The 17935-nt window shown below is 36.2% G+C and overlaps 1 protein-coding gene across 5 annotated transcripts in view; it reads left to right on the forward strand.

Moving 5' to 3' along the window:
* Nucleotides 1-17935, forward strand: part of KIAA0825 (KIAA0825 ortholog) — a 372960-nt gene that overhangs the window by 12867 nt on the left and 342158 nt on the right. For all 5 annotated transcript variants that reach the window (XM_046668256.1, XM_046668255.1, XM_046668258.1 and 2 more), the window contains exon 2: nt 7114-7257. The gene's annotated coding sequence lies outside the window, so the exon portion shown is untranslated. The remainder of the gene's footprint in view (nt 1-7113; nt 7258-17935) is intronic.

Genomic DNA, 17935 nt, shown 5'->3' on the forward strand with positions numbered 1-17935 from the left:
CCTTGGCACTTTGCTTTTCCTTGTGGGAAGATTTTGAATTACTAATTCAATTTCTTTACTTACTTTAAGTCTATTCACTTTCACATTTCTTCTTGAGTCAGTGTTAGTCAATTATGTCCTAAGAATGTGTCCATTTCATCTGTGTGTCTGCTTTGTTGGCATGAAGTTGTTCATTGTGTTACCTTATAATCCTTTCAATTTTTCTATAGTCAGTAGTGATATCTTTTTCATTCATGATTTTGGTAATTTGTGTCTTTTTTCTTTTTTTCTTGATCAATCTAGTAAGGGTTTACAATTTTGTTGATCTTTTTCAAAGAACCAACTTTTGATTTTATTTTTGCTGGTGCTTTTCTCTTTTCTATTTCATTTATTTCTGCTGTAATCTTTTGTGTTGCCTTTCTTCTCTTGGCTTTGGATATGGTTTGCTCTTTTTTCTAGTGTCCTAAGATCGAATCTTAAGTTATCTATTTGAGACCTTTCTTCTTTTCTGATATGTGTTTAAAGCTATAGATTTCCTTCTAAATGCTTTTTATGTATCCCATAAAATGTGACACATTGTGTTTTCACTGTCATTCAGTGAAAAATATTTTCTATTCTGCTATTGATTTCTAATTTAATTCTTTTATACTTGTGGAATATGCTTTTTATGATCTCATTCCTTTTAAATTTGTTCCGGATTGTTTTATGACCTAGCATATAGTGTATTTTGGAAAATGTTTTTTTAGCGTTTGAAAAAAATGTGTATTCTGCCAACAAGAAATAGTCTATATATGTGAGTAGTCTATATTAGTGGAGTAGTCTATATATGTGAGTTAGGTTGAGTAGGTTGACTATTCAGATCTTCTCTACTCTTGCTGATTTTCTGTTTAATTCTATCAATTGCTGAGAGCAGAGTATTGAACTATCTGTCTATAATTGTCAGATGGTCTATTTCTTCTTTCAATTCTGTCATTTTTTGCTTCGATTTTGGTGCTTTGTTTTAGTGCATATACATTTATAAGTATTATATCTTTCTGATGTATTGACCCTTCTATCATTTAAAAATATCTCGTTTTTCTCAAGTACTGTTTCTTAAAGCCTATTTTGTGTAACATTAGTGCAGTAACTCCAGCTCTGTTACGGTTACTGTTTGTATAGCATGTCTTTTTCCATCCTTTTACTTTTAATCTATTTTTTGTCTTTGAATGTAAGATATGTCTCTTATAGATGACACATGGTTGGATCTTGCTTTTTTATCTAATCTTACAATTTCTGCCTTTTTATTGAGGTGTTTAGACCGTTCACATTTAATGTACTTATTGATATAGTTGGGTTTGCATTTTCCATTTTGCTTTGTTTTTATGTGACTCTTGTCTTTTTTATTCTTCTACCTTGGTTGCCTTCTTTTGTATTAAATAAATATTTTTAGTGTATGCACATTTTAATTCCTAGTGTAACTTTACCTTTTTAAAAGTTATTTTCTTAGTGTTGGCTCTAGAGAATACAATCTACATCTTAATCTATCACAACCAGTTTAATACTAGCTAGTTAATGCCAATTTAATTTTGATATAATATAGAAACTTTGTTTCAATTTAGTTCTATATCTTCCTCCTCTTTCTGCTATTATCGTCAAATATATTAAATCTCTGTGTTATAAACTAACGAATACATTGTTATATGCAATCTATGTCTTTTAAAGAATTTAATGAAATGAAATGAAATAATATTTTATACAGTCTTTTATATTAACCCACATTTTACCATTTCTTTATTTCTTCCTCCGGACTTAAGTTACCATCCAGTGTCATTTTCTTTCAGCTTGAAGGGTTTCCTTTAGTATTTCTTTAAGACAGGTCTACTAGCAACAAATTCTCAATTTTCATTTCATCTTCAGTTTTAAAAGTGATGGCTGTATTTTGCCTTCCATTTAAAAGATAGTTATTCTTTTTTTTTTTTAAAGATTTTATTTTTTCCTTTTTCTCCCCAAAGCCCCCCAGTACATAGTTGTATATTCTTCGTTGTGGGTCCTTCTAGTTGTGGCATGTGGGACGCAGCCTCAGCGTGGTTTGATGAGCAGTGTCATGTCCGTGCCCAGGATTGGAACCAACGAAACACTGGGCCGCCTGCAGCGGAGCGCACTAACTTAACCGCTCGGCCACGGGGCCAGCCCCAAAAGATAGTTATTCTTGATGTAGAAATTTGGTGGACAATTTGTTCTTTCAGCACTTTGAATTTCTCATTCCACTGATTTCTGACCTCCATTGTTTCATTGATGCTCACCTGTGTGTGATGAGTTAGTTTTCTCTTGCTGCTTTTAAGATTTTCTCTTTGTCTTTGTCCTTCAGTAGTTTGATTATGTTATGTCTAGATATCAGTCTCTTTATATTTGTCCTACTTGGGGTTCATTGAACTTCTTTGATGCATAGATTAATGTTTTTCATCAAATTTGGTATGTTTTTGTTCCTTATTTCTTCATGTGTTTTTTTCTATCCCTTATCCCTCATTTTAAAAAATTCTTTTTTCTCTCTGTTCTTCAGATTGGGTAATTTATATTCATCTATCTTAAATTCACTGATTCTTTCCTCAGGTCATCTTAAATCTGTTGTCAAGTCCCTCTAGTGAATTTTCATTTATTGTACTTTTCAACTCCCAAATTTCCATTTGGTTCTTTCAAAAAACTTCTGTCTCCTTATTGAGAATTTCTATTTTTTATTCATTGTTGTCCTACTTTCCTTTTATTCTTTAAATATGGTCACCTTTGGTTCTTTAAATGTATTTATATCAGTTGCTTTGAAGTCTTTGTTTAAATCCAACATCTAGGGACACTCAGACAGTTCTATTGACTGCTTTTTCCTATGTCCTTGCATGTCTCGTAATTTCTTGTTGAAAACTGGATATTTTAGATCATATATTATAGCAACTCTGGATTCTGATTTTTTTCTCCCTGAAGGTGGTGGTGGTTGCTTTGTTTATTTGCTTGTTTCTTTTTTTAGTAATTTGCCTAAGCTAAATGAGTAACATCTGTCTCCCCTGTGATGGTGTAGCCACTGATGTATCTGTTTTTTGTTTTTTTTAAGATTCTTGTTGTGAGTTTTACATTTGACTTCTTTCAACTTGCCCCATTGTGTAGCTTAAATGATAAGCCGATGATTGGACACTGGTTGTGCTTAAACACTTCAAGTCAATAAGTTGTCGTCTGTTCATGGATCTCTGTATTAATAGAGGAATGCGTTTGATGAGGAATTTTTTACACTATTTTCAAGTGCGCCCTGCTTTTGCTTTCTGCTGGGCTCTTTCATACTTCCTCTCTATACGTGATCATTCAGCTTCAGGAATGTGTGGCTGGCTTTGTGACTCTCTGGTCTCCATTGCATATACTTTCAGTCTTAACCAAGAATACATTTGCCCCAGTTATGACTATGACCCTGGACTTATAGAGCTGTTGCCTCTCCTTGCTTGCCTACTTCTAAGATCATCTCTTCCACTGAAACACTGCCAGGCATGGGCATCACCTACCACTCAGGCTCAAGTGAGCCCCCTTTGACCACAGCAGAGATGTTTCCAGTCCTAATGCTCTTCTCCACCCTAGGAGAACCTCTGTACTGACTGAGTTGTGGTTGATGGTGATAAGAGTAGCTCCAAGTCAGAATGCCACAGGGTCCTAGTGTTCTTACCTAAAGATTAGCAGTTTTTCAAATATAAATGCTTCTCAAATTGTTATATTCCTTTGGTCAATTTCTAGAGCACTGATGTGGTTGTATTTGTCAGTTTTGTCTAGCTCTATTGTTTCTTTTTTAAGAATATTTGCTGATTGCATTCAGCCATAGCTAGAAATTTTGCTTCTGGTCGTGTATTATGTATACATTTATTTCTTTACTCACTTAGAATGATGGAAAATTTACATGTTCTATTAATTGATTTATCTCTGTTTTCTTTGGGGTAAATTGTTGTTTTACACTGATCTCAAATGTGAAAAAGATGATGTTCTTCATATGCCCAGTGGGTCTTGGCTGTGCATTCGTGTTGGAAGAGAGAAAATCAAAAAGCTGCCTGCAAACTGTATTTGGATGGCACTGATTGACTGGTACAGTTTGCTTTAGAGTAAATAGCTGGGGAACCATGAGTATGCAGGAAGTCAGCTTAAGACCAGAATGAGGCCGACTTTTCTTTGGGGCACCCATACTCATGCTACCTTTCTTAGTTCTCTAGACAGTTAATTTCTTTAAACACAATGCTTCTCCCATTTCGTATTTTTTTTTCTTACTCGCAGTCAGATATTTAACTACAGACAAGAGAAACACAAAGCAGTTGCTTGCATAAAAAGGTAGGGGAGGGAGATTTAGTGTTTCTTGGACAGACCTTCAGTTGATTGCATATTTTAGCTTCACTTCTTACTCCACAGTTCTGCCAGAGATATCAGGTCATTTCTTTAACTGCAGCATTCTCTGCACGCATTCTAGAGTTTGGCTTCTCCCACTCTGTTTCTTCCATGAATGCTCTTTCATCTGTCTTACCTTGTACAGATTTGTAGCCATGCTTTCTCAGTCTCTTCATTGTTATGAGTTCGATGAATAAATGAAAAGCCACAGGATTTATTGGAGTATACGAAGAAGCCATTTGGCTTAAAACTAATTTGGCCTGATCTTGTTTTTCCGGAAGGGCCTGACATGGCCTGTTGAGCATGCATTGCCCATCTGCTTTAAACGTTTACAGTGTTCCAAAGCCAAGAATGATGCCCTTAAAGATAGCAATGTTGCCTTTCCCAGCGTTTCTTTAAGGATAAGCATTTCTTCCCAGAAACTAAGGATTAATTACTGACCTGCTTTAACTCATCTCGTGACCACTAACCTGCTGACCACCAACTTGTTGTGCTCACCTTGTGACCACTGATCTGCTATGCTAGCTGAGCATCTCTTGGCAGTAGTAAAAGAGATATTCCTGTCACATGTGATATATGCTCTTTGTTCCAAGGTGGTATATAATGACTCTGTATACCCCACTTCTTTGGAGAGCTTCATTCCTTTTTGGAAAAGTTCTCCTGGGCTAGTCCTTCAATTGGCTCATAATAAACTCACCACAATTTTTATGTTTAGATTGATTATTGATTATTTGCGTTGACAGGTTTGCATCCTCTCCCTATCTTCAGCACACATCTTTATTATCTTTTTAACGAGATCTCTGGAGGGAGAGGGGGAAAATATACACTGATTGATCTTCCTAACCAAAAATTTAGTGCACGTATTTTTAAATGGTTGCAATGTAATATGTATATGCTCTTTTGGGTCTTGTTTTCACCTCTCCATTTAAGCATTTTCTACATTGCTATATTTCTTCGTAAATATGATTTGTAATGGATTATGAACACATTTTTAAAGAGACAGTTTGTTGTGTTTTTATCATTGTTATAATGGTTATTATTATTTTAGTTACTGCCACCTTCTCTTCCTTTACCCATTCCTCCATCCCACCATCATGCACATTTACCTTTCTTCAGGTAACCAATGTTAATAACATTGACAGTTTCTGAAACAGTTAAGTCTCAGTTTTTTTCTTTTGGTCAAACAGATTGGCTGAAAGCTATCAAGAAGGGCAGTTCGCCCCAGAGCAGGCTGACATTGTCATCAAGAAAGCAATTTCAGTTATTTATGGGTTTTCCAAGAAATCTTGTGATTTCAGCTATGGAGTATAGGTGATGTGTTGTATCTCTGTAATGGCTTCCTAGCACTGGCATCTCCGTCTTAGTTCTTAGATGGAACTGAACCATTTCCCCTATTGTAATTCCTCTGTTTCCCCTTTTGTTCAGATTCAGTTCCCAGAGTAGCCAAGTTATCCATGAGAATTTTTGTCTGTTTCTTACTGGAAGTCAACTTGGGATAATGGATGTTAGTAAAATTGAACTGCTTGTATATCAGACACCAAAGAAAGGCAAGAAGTATGAAGATAATCAATAAATATCAAAAGAAACATTTGTATCCTTCTTCATATCAGCTTTTTAGTCAACGTAGGCCTAATCAATAGGTCAGTTTGGCTGATTATGGATAACAAAATAGTCTTTTCTATTAAATGATACATTTATTGTTTAACTTTTTTTCCTTTTCTTTTAGTAAGACAAGATAAAGAAAGTTTGAGAATATAGATTTTTGGAATTAAGAAGTAAAGCTCATTGTTTGTACATGATACAAAGCTACAGAAAAAAAATTATAAGACTTTAGCAAATATCCTAGATAAAAAATCAATATACAAAAATTATACAAATACATACATATATAAACAAAAAATGAAAAAGTTTTTGCAGAGAGATATTATTTACACTAACATTCAAAATATGAAGTGCCTAGGAATACATCTAACAAGATGTGCAGAACTCCCGTGGGGAAAATAGTAAAGCGTTATTGTGTGACAATAAGACCTCAATAAGGGGAATGATATACAATTCATGTGGCTTGGAAAACTCTACGTTTTACAGATGCCCAATTTGATCAATGCAATTTCAATCAAATTCCTGTTTGTTTTGGTGAGGAGGGGAGAATACTTGACAGACGCTTGTAAAACGATATGGAAAGAGAAGGGCCAACAGCCAAGAATAACAACAGTGTACTTTGGTGCAGGGAAAGACAATAGACTAGTGGAAGCTTGCTAGTGAAAGTGTAGTCCATTACCTGGGAGCTTGTTAGAAATACAGACTCTCAGGCCCCAGCCCCAGATCAACTGAATCAGAATCTATTTTAACAAGATAACCTGGAAGAGTGGGAAAAGATGGTTTAATAAAATATTCTGGGACAACGGGTAACCAAACAGGAAAAAAGGAATTCTCTTGAAACCTTACTCTCTATGATCTACATTTCTTTAGGGACATTTGAAAAATCAATGAAAATAAGAAGAATGTTTTGAATATGCATTTTCCCAGGTGCCTCTGCTATTCCTGTGCCTGTAATTTATGGATCATCTTGTTAATAAGCTTTTCTTAGGGACCCAACTTCAGCATGTATTTATGTATTTCCAGCATCTCTTGGTGAAAGCCTGTATGTCATAACTTAATGGTAGTACTGTCACTACCAGTGTAGACATCTAAGGTTGTGACTATGCCCCCTCCATTGTGGCAGTGATAAAATTTGATCTAATTATTTTATAGGTGCATTTTGTGTATTTTGGAAATAACTCTGCTGAAGATACTAAAAAAAGGGCAGCTTTACTGACAACTCAGAAGGAAACAATTTTCTACCTACTTAGGATTAGAAGACCAGCTCATTCTTAGAGTCTTCTGAAACAAAATTAGGTAAGAAATGTTTTTCTTCATATTTTGAATAATTTGTACTCTGCCTACTCAGTTTCCTTGAAGACTTCTATAATTGTATTCCTTGGGCATCTAAGAGAAATACAGTTAGCACTTTCCTTTCGGAAGTTAGTGTGCCAGCCAGCTGTCAGCCTTATGATGTACCTATCTCCAATGTCAGGGGAAACACAATTCAATTTTAAACTAAGTCTTCTGCACAACAGTGCAGCAGGGCTGCCAGCATCTCTCTTTATGTTCCTTTCTTTGAAATTCTCCCTTCTACCAAAATAGTATGGTTTTATTTTTAAATCCTTTGTGTGGGATGCAACCACCACTAACTTTACTTGTCTGTAGTTAAAAATCAATGAACTGAATGAAATAATCCATAAGTATTTCTGCTACCCTTTCTCAATTCTAGAAAATAAAGTACCACTGCTTGTTTAACTTATGACTTGTCTAAACATGTTGAAAGCATTGACTATAAGGCATAACATTCAGACTCTGAAAGGGAACTGTGACAAGTTCAGTCAAAAGGGAAAAGAAGAATAATTTATAAAAGGCGCTGCAGATAATGATGGCAGCCAGTTATTTTAAAATGCATCCATCTCACCTTTTAATGAATTAGATTTGTCAACAGCAAATGTTTTATGCACTACTTCTAATAAAAGTGGCACGCTAGGAATACAGTGCTTTGAGGTTGGCTTCTTCAAAGCTTTAGGAGTATCTTCAATTCAAAGATATTTTTTAAATAATAGATATTAAAAAACTATATTTAAATAATATTGAGGTTGTGACACAAACACCAAATGACAAAATTCAGGAGTTTCAAAGCAGAGGCTGACATGCCATCACTATTTCACATAGTAACTGGTTTTTAAATTAGGAGTGTAGCAGACTGATTTGGGGATTCTGTGTCAGTTTAACTTTAAATTCTCTTATTGTTTTGGTTGGTGTCACAACCTTAATGTCAGCTTTTCAAATAGGTTTCTACATTTCCTTTGGTTTGGGGTCATTAAAAAATGCATATGATAAATCTAAGAGGCATAAATAGGTCACACTGAAGGGGAATTCCTTGCTTCTCTGCTGTTGAGAGACAGCTAATACCTGCCTTGTAAGTGGAAGAAGTTAGCTGAGACAGTTCAGTAAATTTGTTTTTCAGGAATTTGATTCTGACCAGTATGAACCCAAATAGCAAGATATGATGTTGATATAATCCTGTTCACACTCTATTCTTCTTGTATTTCTAATCCTAAGTATTTGATCTTGTTGGTTATCACCTCTATAGATATTAAGAATCACAATTCCCACAATTGATATTTTTTTCACCAAAAGTACAAGTTAAACCTGATAATTATTTTATTTGAGGAATCCTTATTCGATATAGTTGAGAATGGGTAAACCCTGCCTTAAAAACTTCCATATGGCACTCGTTTAAGCACTTTTATGCAGGTTTGTTTTAGGGTAAAATCTTGTTTTTTAAAGTAATACTTGATATAGAAAGTAACATGTAAAGTAAAATCTGATATGTTGTGTTGTGTGTTGAAAAAAACTTCTAGTACCACACTGGACGTTAAAGCAGCAGCCAGGAGCATTCTGCAGGGAAAGAGAGAAATAGAAGAGAGGAGGGAGCGAATAATCTACTCCCCCAAATTCCTCCTCTTTCATTGATTATTATCCGTCATGATCTTACACAGCAGGTCTGCACTGCCTATGCTGGATCTAGTTTTAATTTAGAAAAATAAATATGTTAGAATCTGTCTCATAGTTGTCATTTTCATCACCTGTGTTAGAGAAATAAAAGATGAAGAGAGAAGCAAATTATTTATTGATCTTTTCTTGCTGACTCATAAAGATATTGACCAACCCAAAACACTTTATAGCTCTCATCTCCTCCTTAACTGAACTAGTAGGTTTTACCCTTCCTGGTTTTTATCAATGACTGGGCGAATATTAATCTTTCTTTTCTGTTGTACTCCATTCCATTCCTTCTATCTCTTTATTTTTTAAGCGGTGTTGAATTTGAGAAATTTCTGATAGTTTTCATTTGGGACGATGCCATGAAATTTTATCTTCATTTCTGGGCCTGACTTGACCTTTCCTGCCCTCTGCACCCTCCCATATCACATCATTATTAAGCATCACAGTTCTGACAAATAATGTTTTTTTCTAAGCCCTAGTCCTCAGTAGCAAGAGCTAATTATGCTGCATTGTGTAGTGGTTTGAAAATGTGTACAGTTGTCTGTGAAGGTTTTGGCTAAATCTTCCAACCTCATTTAAACTATATTAGTGCCTTTGAACAACTTTTTTAAATCAGTATTATTGTTCATACTAATACTAATTCTGATTTCTATCTGATAAAAATGAAATTTTTTAAACAAAAATGGCTGTTTCTAAATTCAGAGGAAGCTATTCAAATAAATGAATTGGAATTCAGTCTATACCTGCAATATAAAAACGTTTTCTGGCGGAGAAACAAAATATTCTCTTTAAATATTATAGGCTAAGCCAACTTCATGCAAATTCATTTAGAGCAGTTTTAGATTTATGTATTTAATAAAGCTGGCTAGTGGATCTAACTTATATATTTAATACCCTTCACTATACAGTGATGTTCTAGTGACTGCCTGGAAAAGAAGGAGGAAATTTTATTTAGTGTTCCTGCTACATCAGTCAATTCTATAAATGGCTTTCTAATGGGATACACTGTATGCTTTTAATAGTTTCTGTATATTAAGTGATAATATTTGTTGAGTGCTTTTTATATGCCAGTGATTGTTCTAAGTACTTTCCATGGATGATCTCATATAATCCTCATAGCAACCCTTGAATGATCTCACTATTTTACAGATGGGATAGAGGCACACAGGAGAAGGTTACAGAACTAGTAAGGAGCAGAGCTGGGATTCAAACATAAGCAGTGTAATTCCAGAGCTCACACTCTAAGCCCCTGCTTCTCAAAATGTGGTCCTCAGGCCAGCAATATCACTATGACCTGGGAATTGTTAGAAATACAGAATCTCAGGCCCCACCCCAGACCTCCTGAAAATCTGCATTTTTTCATGAGATTCTTAGGTTTATTGGTACAGTAAAATTTGAGAAGCACAGCTCTAAACCACTATGCTATCTGCCCTTATATACTGAATTAAGTATTTTTACAAAGTAGATTTCTATTTTTACGTATAATGTGATACTGAATTCCCATCTTTATGCTATTTTATGCTATTTTTGGGTATTCCTATCATGTATAAAGTGCATTATAATGAGATCTAGTAACTAAACATGAGCAGGGATCCAAGGTAGACCCAGGTTGTCTTGAAATCAGTTGTATATAGAAAAGAAGGAAAAAAAATATCCCAGAGTATAAACAGAAAGACTTTCTCTCTATGGTGGCAGCTAACTATTTCTGCATCTGAGACTTTCTTACAGTCACAGTGTAGCACACTGCCTTTGAGTACAGACTCTGGAGACAGGCTACCCGGTGTGGATCTCAGCTCCTATTTCTAGCTGTGGGACCTCAGGAAAGTTAAACAGCTCTCTGCACCTCAGCTACATCATCCAGGAAATGAGGTCTAAAATGGTACTTACTTTCACAGAATTGTTGTGAAGATGCAATGAGTTAATCCATGTAAAGGATTTAGAACCAGGCCTGATATCAAGTAAGTGAATAAATGTTAGCTATTGTAGTTTTTGTTCTTGTTGTTAGATATGATTCTCATCTTAGAATGGAATCGATTCACATCTTATATTTCTTGGTTATCAATTGGTAGTAAATTGACAAATATTTTTGTTAGCAGAGCTTACTCCATAAAGGGATATCTTTGCTGTTAGAGTCTGAATCACAAACTTCAGTTTTTGTGTTTTTTGAAAACCATCTCCCTGTGGCAATTCCTGCCTGAATTATGCTAAATGCCACTTGATTGTGGTACCTAACCAGTTAAGTTCAGTGAAATCAGTTCAAAATCAAAATGAAATGTGTTAACAGTCTATTGAATTTTTAAATATATGTACTTTTAAATCGAATAAAGATAATGAGAATTGTAATCCCATTTGACCAACCACTTGCATAAGTAATGTATGGAAAAATTAGATGGATGAAGAATGTTTGTTTAAAGGCAGAATGCTCCGGAAGCTTATTTCCTTCTGGGTGAACTTAATTCTGAAATTAATCATGGTAGTTTTAAGGGGAATAACGGTTTGGTGTACAAGTACTCATGTGCAAGTACTCACTTAACAACTTTTCAAGAATGCATCCAATGTTGGAAGTGAGATTGCATGTTCCTGGAAAGTACCAATTTGAAAGCTGATTTGTGAAAGGCACTGGGATAAAAATACTTGGTGAAAAGAATGCCCCGAGAAACGTAAAAATTGTCAGTTCCAGGACCCACATCCAGAGAGTTCAGTTCACTAGGCCTGGGATGAAGCCCAGGTATTTGAATTTTTAACAGATGGCTGGGGTAATTCTGCTTAAATTGGTTTTGGACTACACTTTGAGAAATACTGCAGTAGAGGCAAAGACATACGTTGAAAAAAAGCTTTTGTTGACTACCCATTCCTTGTCCTCTTTGATACCGTTTTTTCCCATCCTCTGATCCCATTTTCTTTGTCCTCTTTGGCCTTTCTCCTATATACTGTCTGTGGTCTCCATGCCAATCCATAATTTTTTGCTTTTCTTTTTTTCACCCTTTCTCAAAGAACATCTCTTCTGGATTTATCAGTCGTATCTTTGCAGATGGTTCTACAGAATTATCACAAATATCTCTTTAATCAAAAACCTCTAAGCCAAAATACAGGTGCTGAAATCAATTTACAGGCTATGGCCAGCATTAAAAAAGAAAAGAAGAAGAAAGGAAAAGGAATAGGATAGAGTAGAATAGAAAATATCAAAGCAAGCATTAGGGGTAAGTAATATTTCATGAAGCTTTTGTTTAAGACATGTGTGTGTACACATACACATAGATTGAAATGCATTTTTTTGACCTGTGGATCATACTCCAAATCATTTTTTTTTTTTTTTTTTGAGGCAGGTCAGTCCTGAGCTAACATCTGCTGCCTATCCTCTTTTTGCTGAGGAAGACTGGCCCTGAGCTAACATCCGTGCCCATCTTCCTCTACTTTATATGTGGGATGCCTGCCACAGCATGGCTTGCCAAACAGTGCCATGTCTTTCTGCACCCGGGATCCGAACTGGTGAACCCCGGGCCACTGAAGCAGAACGTGCGCACTTAACTGCTGTGCCACTGGGCCGTCCCGAAAAAATTTGAAAGATACTGTGAGGCTTAGTCTCCAGAACTTGAGTGTGACATTAAGAGCACTATGCTTTCTTATGTATTCCCCTCAGATATCTCCTCCATCTCTGTTCTGAACATTTCCATTTGTATAATCAACTCAAAATCATCATGTGTAAAACTGAATTTACCATGCTTTCTTATCACATTTTCCCTCTAAATTTTTAAAATCTATTTTTAAACTACCATTCTGTCATCCAGTTTAAAATTTCAGAATTTCCTTTGTAATAATTTAGCGCTTACTACATAAACTTCACTACAACCTCAACTCACTACCCTGGCCTATCCTTGAGCCCTAACCAGCAGAAAATCTTGTAGGCAACTATAGGAGTTACCCACTCCTTAGCCAGCTTCGTGAAGGCTAGCATGGACAATGCGCTGCATGGTATCTATGACTGCCTTCAGCAAGACCAAATAACCTTTGACAACAAGCATGCCCTGTTCTGTGTGATACCCACCTCTTTATCGTACTGTATGACTGCCATTACTGTCATAATTGGGCTTTTCTTGCACTGATTTTTATTGCCCAAGAAGACCCACACCATGGCTTTTACCCTTTGCTAGTTTCTAATGACATATCCACAAGTTTTCATTCTCTTAACATGACTTTATAATTTTCACATTGTCCTGTTTGGTTTCTCTGAAGTCTTGGGTCTAAAGTCGAAGCTTGTTGATGCCTGGGACGTGTAACATCTGCCTAGTTTTCTCTCAGCTGTAATTGTCTACCTCACTCCGCAGCCCCAAGCTAGCTGTTCATACCCTGGAAATTCATTTCAAAAACTGCCTTTCCTTTTCTCATGGCCACATCATCTTCCTTTTTATCATCAGCCTCATCTGGATTAATTCACTATCCTTCTAATTGATCTTCCTGCTTCCTGCTTCACCACACCAAACCATCTTAACACCCCATTTGATCAATCTTTGTAAAACACTAGTCGTGTACTGCCTTAGTAAAACATTCCAAGACTTCCTGTTTTGTACAGGATAAAGTCCAAATATTTTCTTCCCGGAGGAAAAAAGATCTTAGCATACCTGTCCAGCCATAGCATACCTCTTCAATTTATCTTACTATTTTTATCCATGAATTTTCTGCTCTGGTTCCCCAGAACTGTCCCATTTTTGCTCCAGGGATGGTCTCATCATTTTAATTACCAGAGTCCCCTGTTAGTGGTGCTTCATGCATCTGGAGCAGGTGGCTGTGGCTGGGATTTAGGAGTGGTATCCCAGTACATACAAAGAAACCTCAAGTTGAGGACCTAATTACGCTTTGCCAATAAGAAGTTAGTAAGAGCTTAGGTTGTGGAGGAGGAGGGAAATAAGCAAGAGACAAACTCATTATTTACTTCTTAAGTTGCTGTCTGGCTGAGGCTTCTTATATTCTCCCTTCAGTAATTATTGGGTCATTCCCAGAATTGGAGAGCACTTGAACCTATATATAGTGAGAGATTAAATGCCTCCAAGTGTGAGTCCTGCGAGGCTATAGATTTTGGAAGATCGCTGAGTTCCCACTTTTAGAAATGCCTTTATCTTCCTTTTTCTTAGTAGCCTGGCTTCGCTATCTCCGTCTTCCCGTAGGGAACTTCCCATTGTGGGACTTGTAGATCATTTGTTACTTGTACCACTCAGTTGATAGTAAATTAGCTAATGCTTTCTCATATTTTTTGTATTTTTTTGTTTATTTCTTTTTGCTTCTCATGTGTCAAAAGTAAGACATACTCATTATAATAACTTCAAAAAAAATAGAAAATTATAAAGAGTAAAAATTCTCTTTTCCTCTGTCCCTTTTTAGTTCCACCACCTACAGATTAGCACTGTTAATAGTTTGTTGACTATCCTTCCTGATTCTTTGGGATGGTTTGTTTGTTTTTTTGAAAGTATTATACTGTGTCACGCTGTATATGTAGTTCTATAACTTAACTTTTTTAAATGAAATAATACAGCATTCTGGAAATCTTTCCATGTCATGCCATACAGAGCTAGAGTCTCTTTTTATAGGTACATAAGTTCCATTTTGTATATGTGATAGTGTTACTTAAATTACATATACCGACATCACATTGTATACTTGCTTTGCCCAAGATAGTTCCATTTTATGCCTTTTATCTCAGTATTTCATCTGGTTTAGCTTTTGTCTAAGATTTTTCATTTTCGAATGAAGTATTGTTTAATTGTTGCATGTAAAGAAACCAGGATAGGTTTAGGTAGACCTACATTTTGTACTTCTGCCTTCTGACATGATCTCATGTGAGATGCCAGTGCAGTGAACAGAATTCTCACTTTAACGTATGGTTAAATTGGCGATAACCATTTCTCTTTTCAGATCTTTTACAGAAGTAATGTGAACCAACACATCTTTTCTCAGGAGAGCATGAAGGGTGCTTGCTGTTAAAGTGAATGCACTCTGGCATGAGCAGTTAGGTATAGCTAACTTCTTCAGATCTTGGGTGATGGTGGCAGAAGTATTTGATGCTGCTACCCTTGCTGGACACTTGCTGTGTCAGCCAATTGTGTGGGGCACATGCCCTGGCCTGTGGATTGCATAATGTTTCCCAGACTTTATTTATTCTTGCCATAGAGTGAATACAGTCTGAACTCTTTGCTACAAGGCTTTTATCATGTATCATATGGTGTAAACCTACAACTACTTATTTATTTTATTGTTGGGTAGCACATTTCTTTTTTATAATAAGCTTTTTGGTGACAGCAATTTAAAAAAAGCAGGAGTGCACATTTAACAATGAGTTCTGAATTTCCTTTGACTTGCTGAAAAGAATTAATGTGTAACTCATACTATGGGAGAAGTGATGACATCATTGACTAAATGATAACAAGAAGATACGAATTTTCTAAAGAAGTATCCACATCTGTTGCATACAGTTATTTTAAGACTGTGCCTGAAAATAACTACATTTTAATACTTAACTGCAGAAGGTGCATTTGTGTACCACTGTGAAATATGACTTTTCCTTTAGAGCCAGTCACTGTTCTAAATTTTTTTCCTCATTTTCAGTTTCAAGTCTTCTTGTGCATGTATGAAAGGTGAAACAATAGTTATTAATGTATTGTCTCCATTAAAAGAACTTTACCAACAATTATAAGGTGCCAGTTTTACAACAGTATAGTTGGATATTTCTAATAAAAAAATCAGTTAATTCCAATAATGATTCAAGTTTCTCCTCTAATTTATGGAATCAAAGTAAAACATGTAGAAGTTCATTCTGTCAAAGGTGAAACACTTGACATTATTGTGAATACTACTGTAAATTTAATTACAAAATGCAACATAAAAGATAAAATTATTTGGTCTTGGTGATATTAAAAATATGTTCTGGTGGAACATAACATCATAAAAATTTTTAAATAAATTTAGAACCTGTGAAGAGAACAAGACTTGGAATATCTTTTGATGCACATGCTAATTCATAATCACATCCAAAAATTCTGCAAAATCTACCTGTCTAAATAGAAGATGTAGGAGTGATATCAATATCATGGCAGAGTGAACTTGCCCAGGACTCTCTCCCCTCCAACATTCAACAAAAAGGGAGAGCCATACTCCAAAGAAGACATCTTAACAACACAAAAACCTAGGAGAGACATGCAGCCACATGACAGAGGGCAGAGAGGCTGGAGCCCCGCTTGGTGGAGCTGGAACAGGATAAGAGAGAATCGCTCCCTCCCCTAAAGACTGCGATCACTGCCGTGGCAGGATCTGTGAGGGAAGGAGTGGGAGTGGGGTCACTCATTCTCCGGATCACCCAAGACTCACACAGGTCCTTGCAGCCTAGAGGGAAGCCCTCTAACAGGGCGAAAGCTTCCGTATGGGGTACCTCATCAAGCCAAGACCCCAGGAAAGCAGATAGCGAGAGCTGATTGAGAAATCCCAGAGTGCACGCAGGAGAAAGTGCCCCTCCCCCCACCCGCCTTGGACTGCACCTGGGATCTCAGCTGAAGGCGGAGGGCTCAGAATACATGGCTCTCAACCCCCACCCAGTGCCAATAGGCTGTACCTGCAACCAAATAATATCAGAATGAGAAAGAGCTGACCTTCCAACATCAGACACAACATCAAATCTCCAGACCAGAGAGGAAACAATAAGCACCCAGAACTCAGTCCTGAGGACACAGAAATATATAAGCTAAATGACAATGAATTCAAAATAGCTATCATCAAAAAACTCAACAAGTTAAAAGAGAATATAGAGAAACAATTCAACAAGTTCAGGAGCTACTTCACAGAAGAGATTGAAGTTATAAAGAAGAATCCATCAGAAATATTAGAGATAAAAGACACAATGGAAGAGATAAAACAAAGTATGGATTCCCTGAATGCTCGTGTGGACATGATAGAGGAACAAATCAGCATAATCAAAGATAGACAAGATGAAATGCTCCAGACAGAGGAGGAGAGAGAACTAAGACTAAAAAGAAATGAAGAAAGTCTCCGAGAAATATCCGACTCAATAGGTATGCCAAAAGGTGAAGAGGAGAATGGAGCAGAAAGCATGTTCAAAGAAATAATAGCAGAGAACTTCCCAAATCTAGGGAAAGAGAGGGAAATATGGGTAGAAGAAACTTCCAGATCTCCTAGATTTGTGAATGTAAAAAGACCTACTGCAAGGCATGTAGTAGTAAAACTGGCAAAAATGAATGACAAAGAAAGAATACTCAGGGCAGCAAGGCAGAAGAAAATAACCTACAAAGGTACCCATATCAGGCTTTCAGCAGATTTCTCTGTAGAAACCTTACAAGCTAGGAGAGAATGGAACGACGTATTCAAAACCTTAAAAAACAAGAATCTTCAGCCAAGAATACTCTATCCAGCAAAAATATCCTTCAGATATGAGGGAGAAATTAAAGCTTTCCCAGACAAAGAAAAGCTAAGGGACTTTGTATCCACAAGACCCCCACTCCCCCCTCCCCCCCCACACACACACAGGAATCCTCAAGAAGGCCCTCAGCTGAAAAAAGAAAAAAAGGGAGAAAGGGTCAAAAAACACAGAGTAAGGAGATAAATAGGTAGACAGAATCAGAATAGGATAGTAAATATTCAACTATAGCATTAGGCTAAAGGAAAGGAAAACACCAAAAACAAAGACAATCTTGTCACTTTAACCACAAACTCGTAACACAAATTGGAATAAGATATGAGAAAAACAACTTGGGAGGGGAGGAGGAAAGGGACTGAATCAGTTTAGACTAAGGAAATAAGAGGCCATCAGAAAATGGGCTATATTATGCACAAGATTCTGAATACAAACCTCAGGGTAACCACTAAACAAAAAAGCAGAACAGAGACACAAAATAAATAAGGAAAAAACAAAAAAACACATCATTAAAAAAAACTACATAATTCAATGGGTAGACCAAAACACACAGGACGAGAAACAAAGGAA

Source organism: Equus quagga, chromosome 7 (genome assembly GCF_021613505.1).
Source record: "Equus quagga isolate Etosha38 chromosome 7, UCLA_HA_Equagga_1.0, whole genome shotgun sequence".
NCBI classification, from domain to species: Eukaryota; Metazoa; Chordata; class Mammalia; order Perissodactyla; family Equidae; genus Equus; species Equus quagga.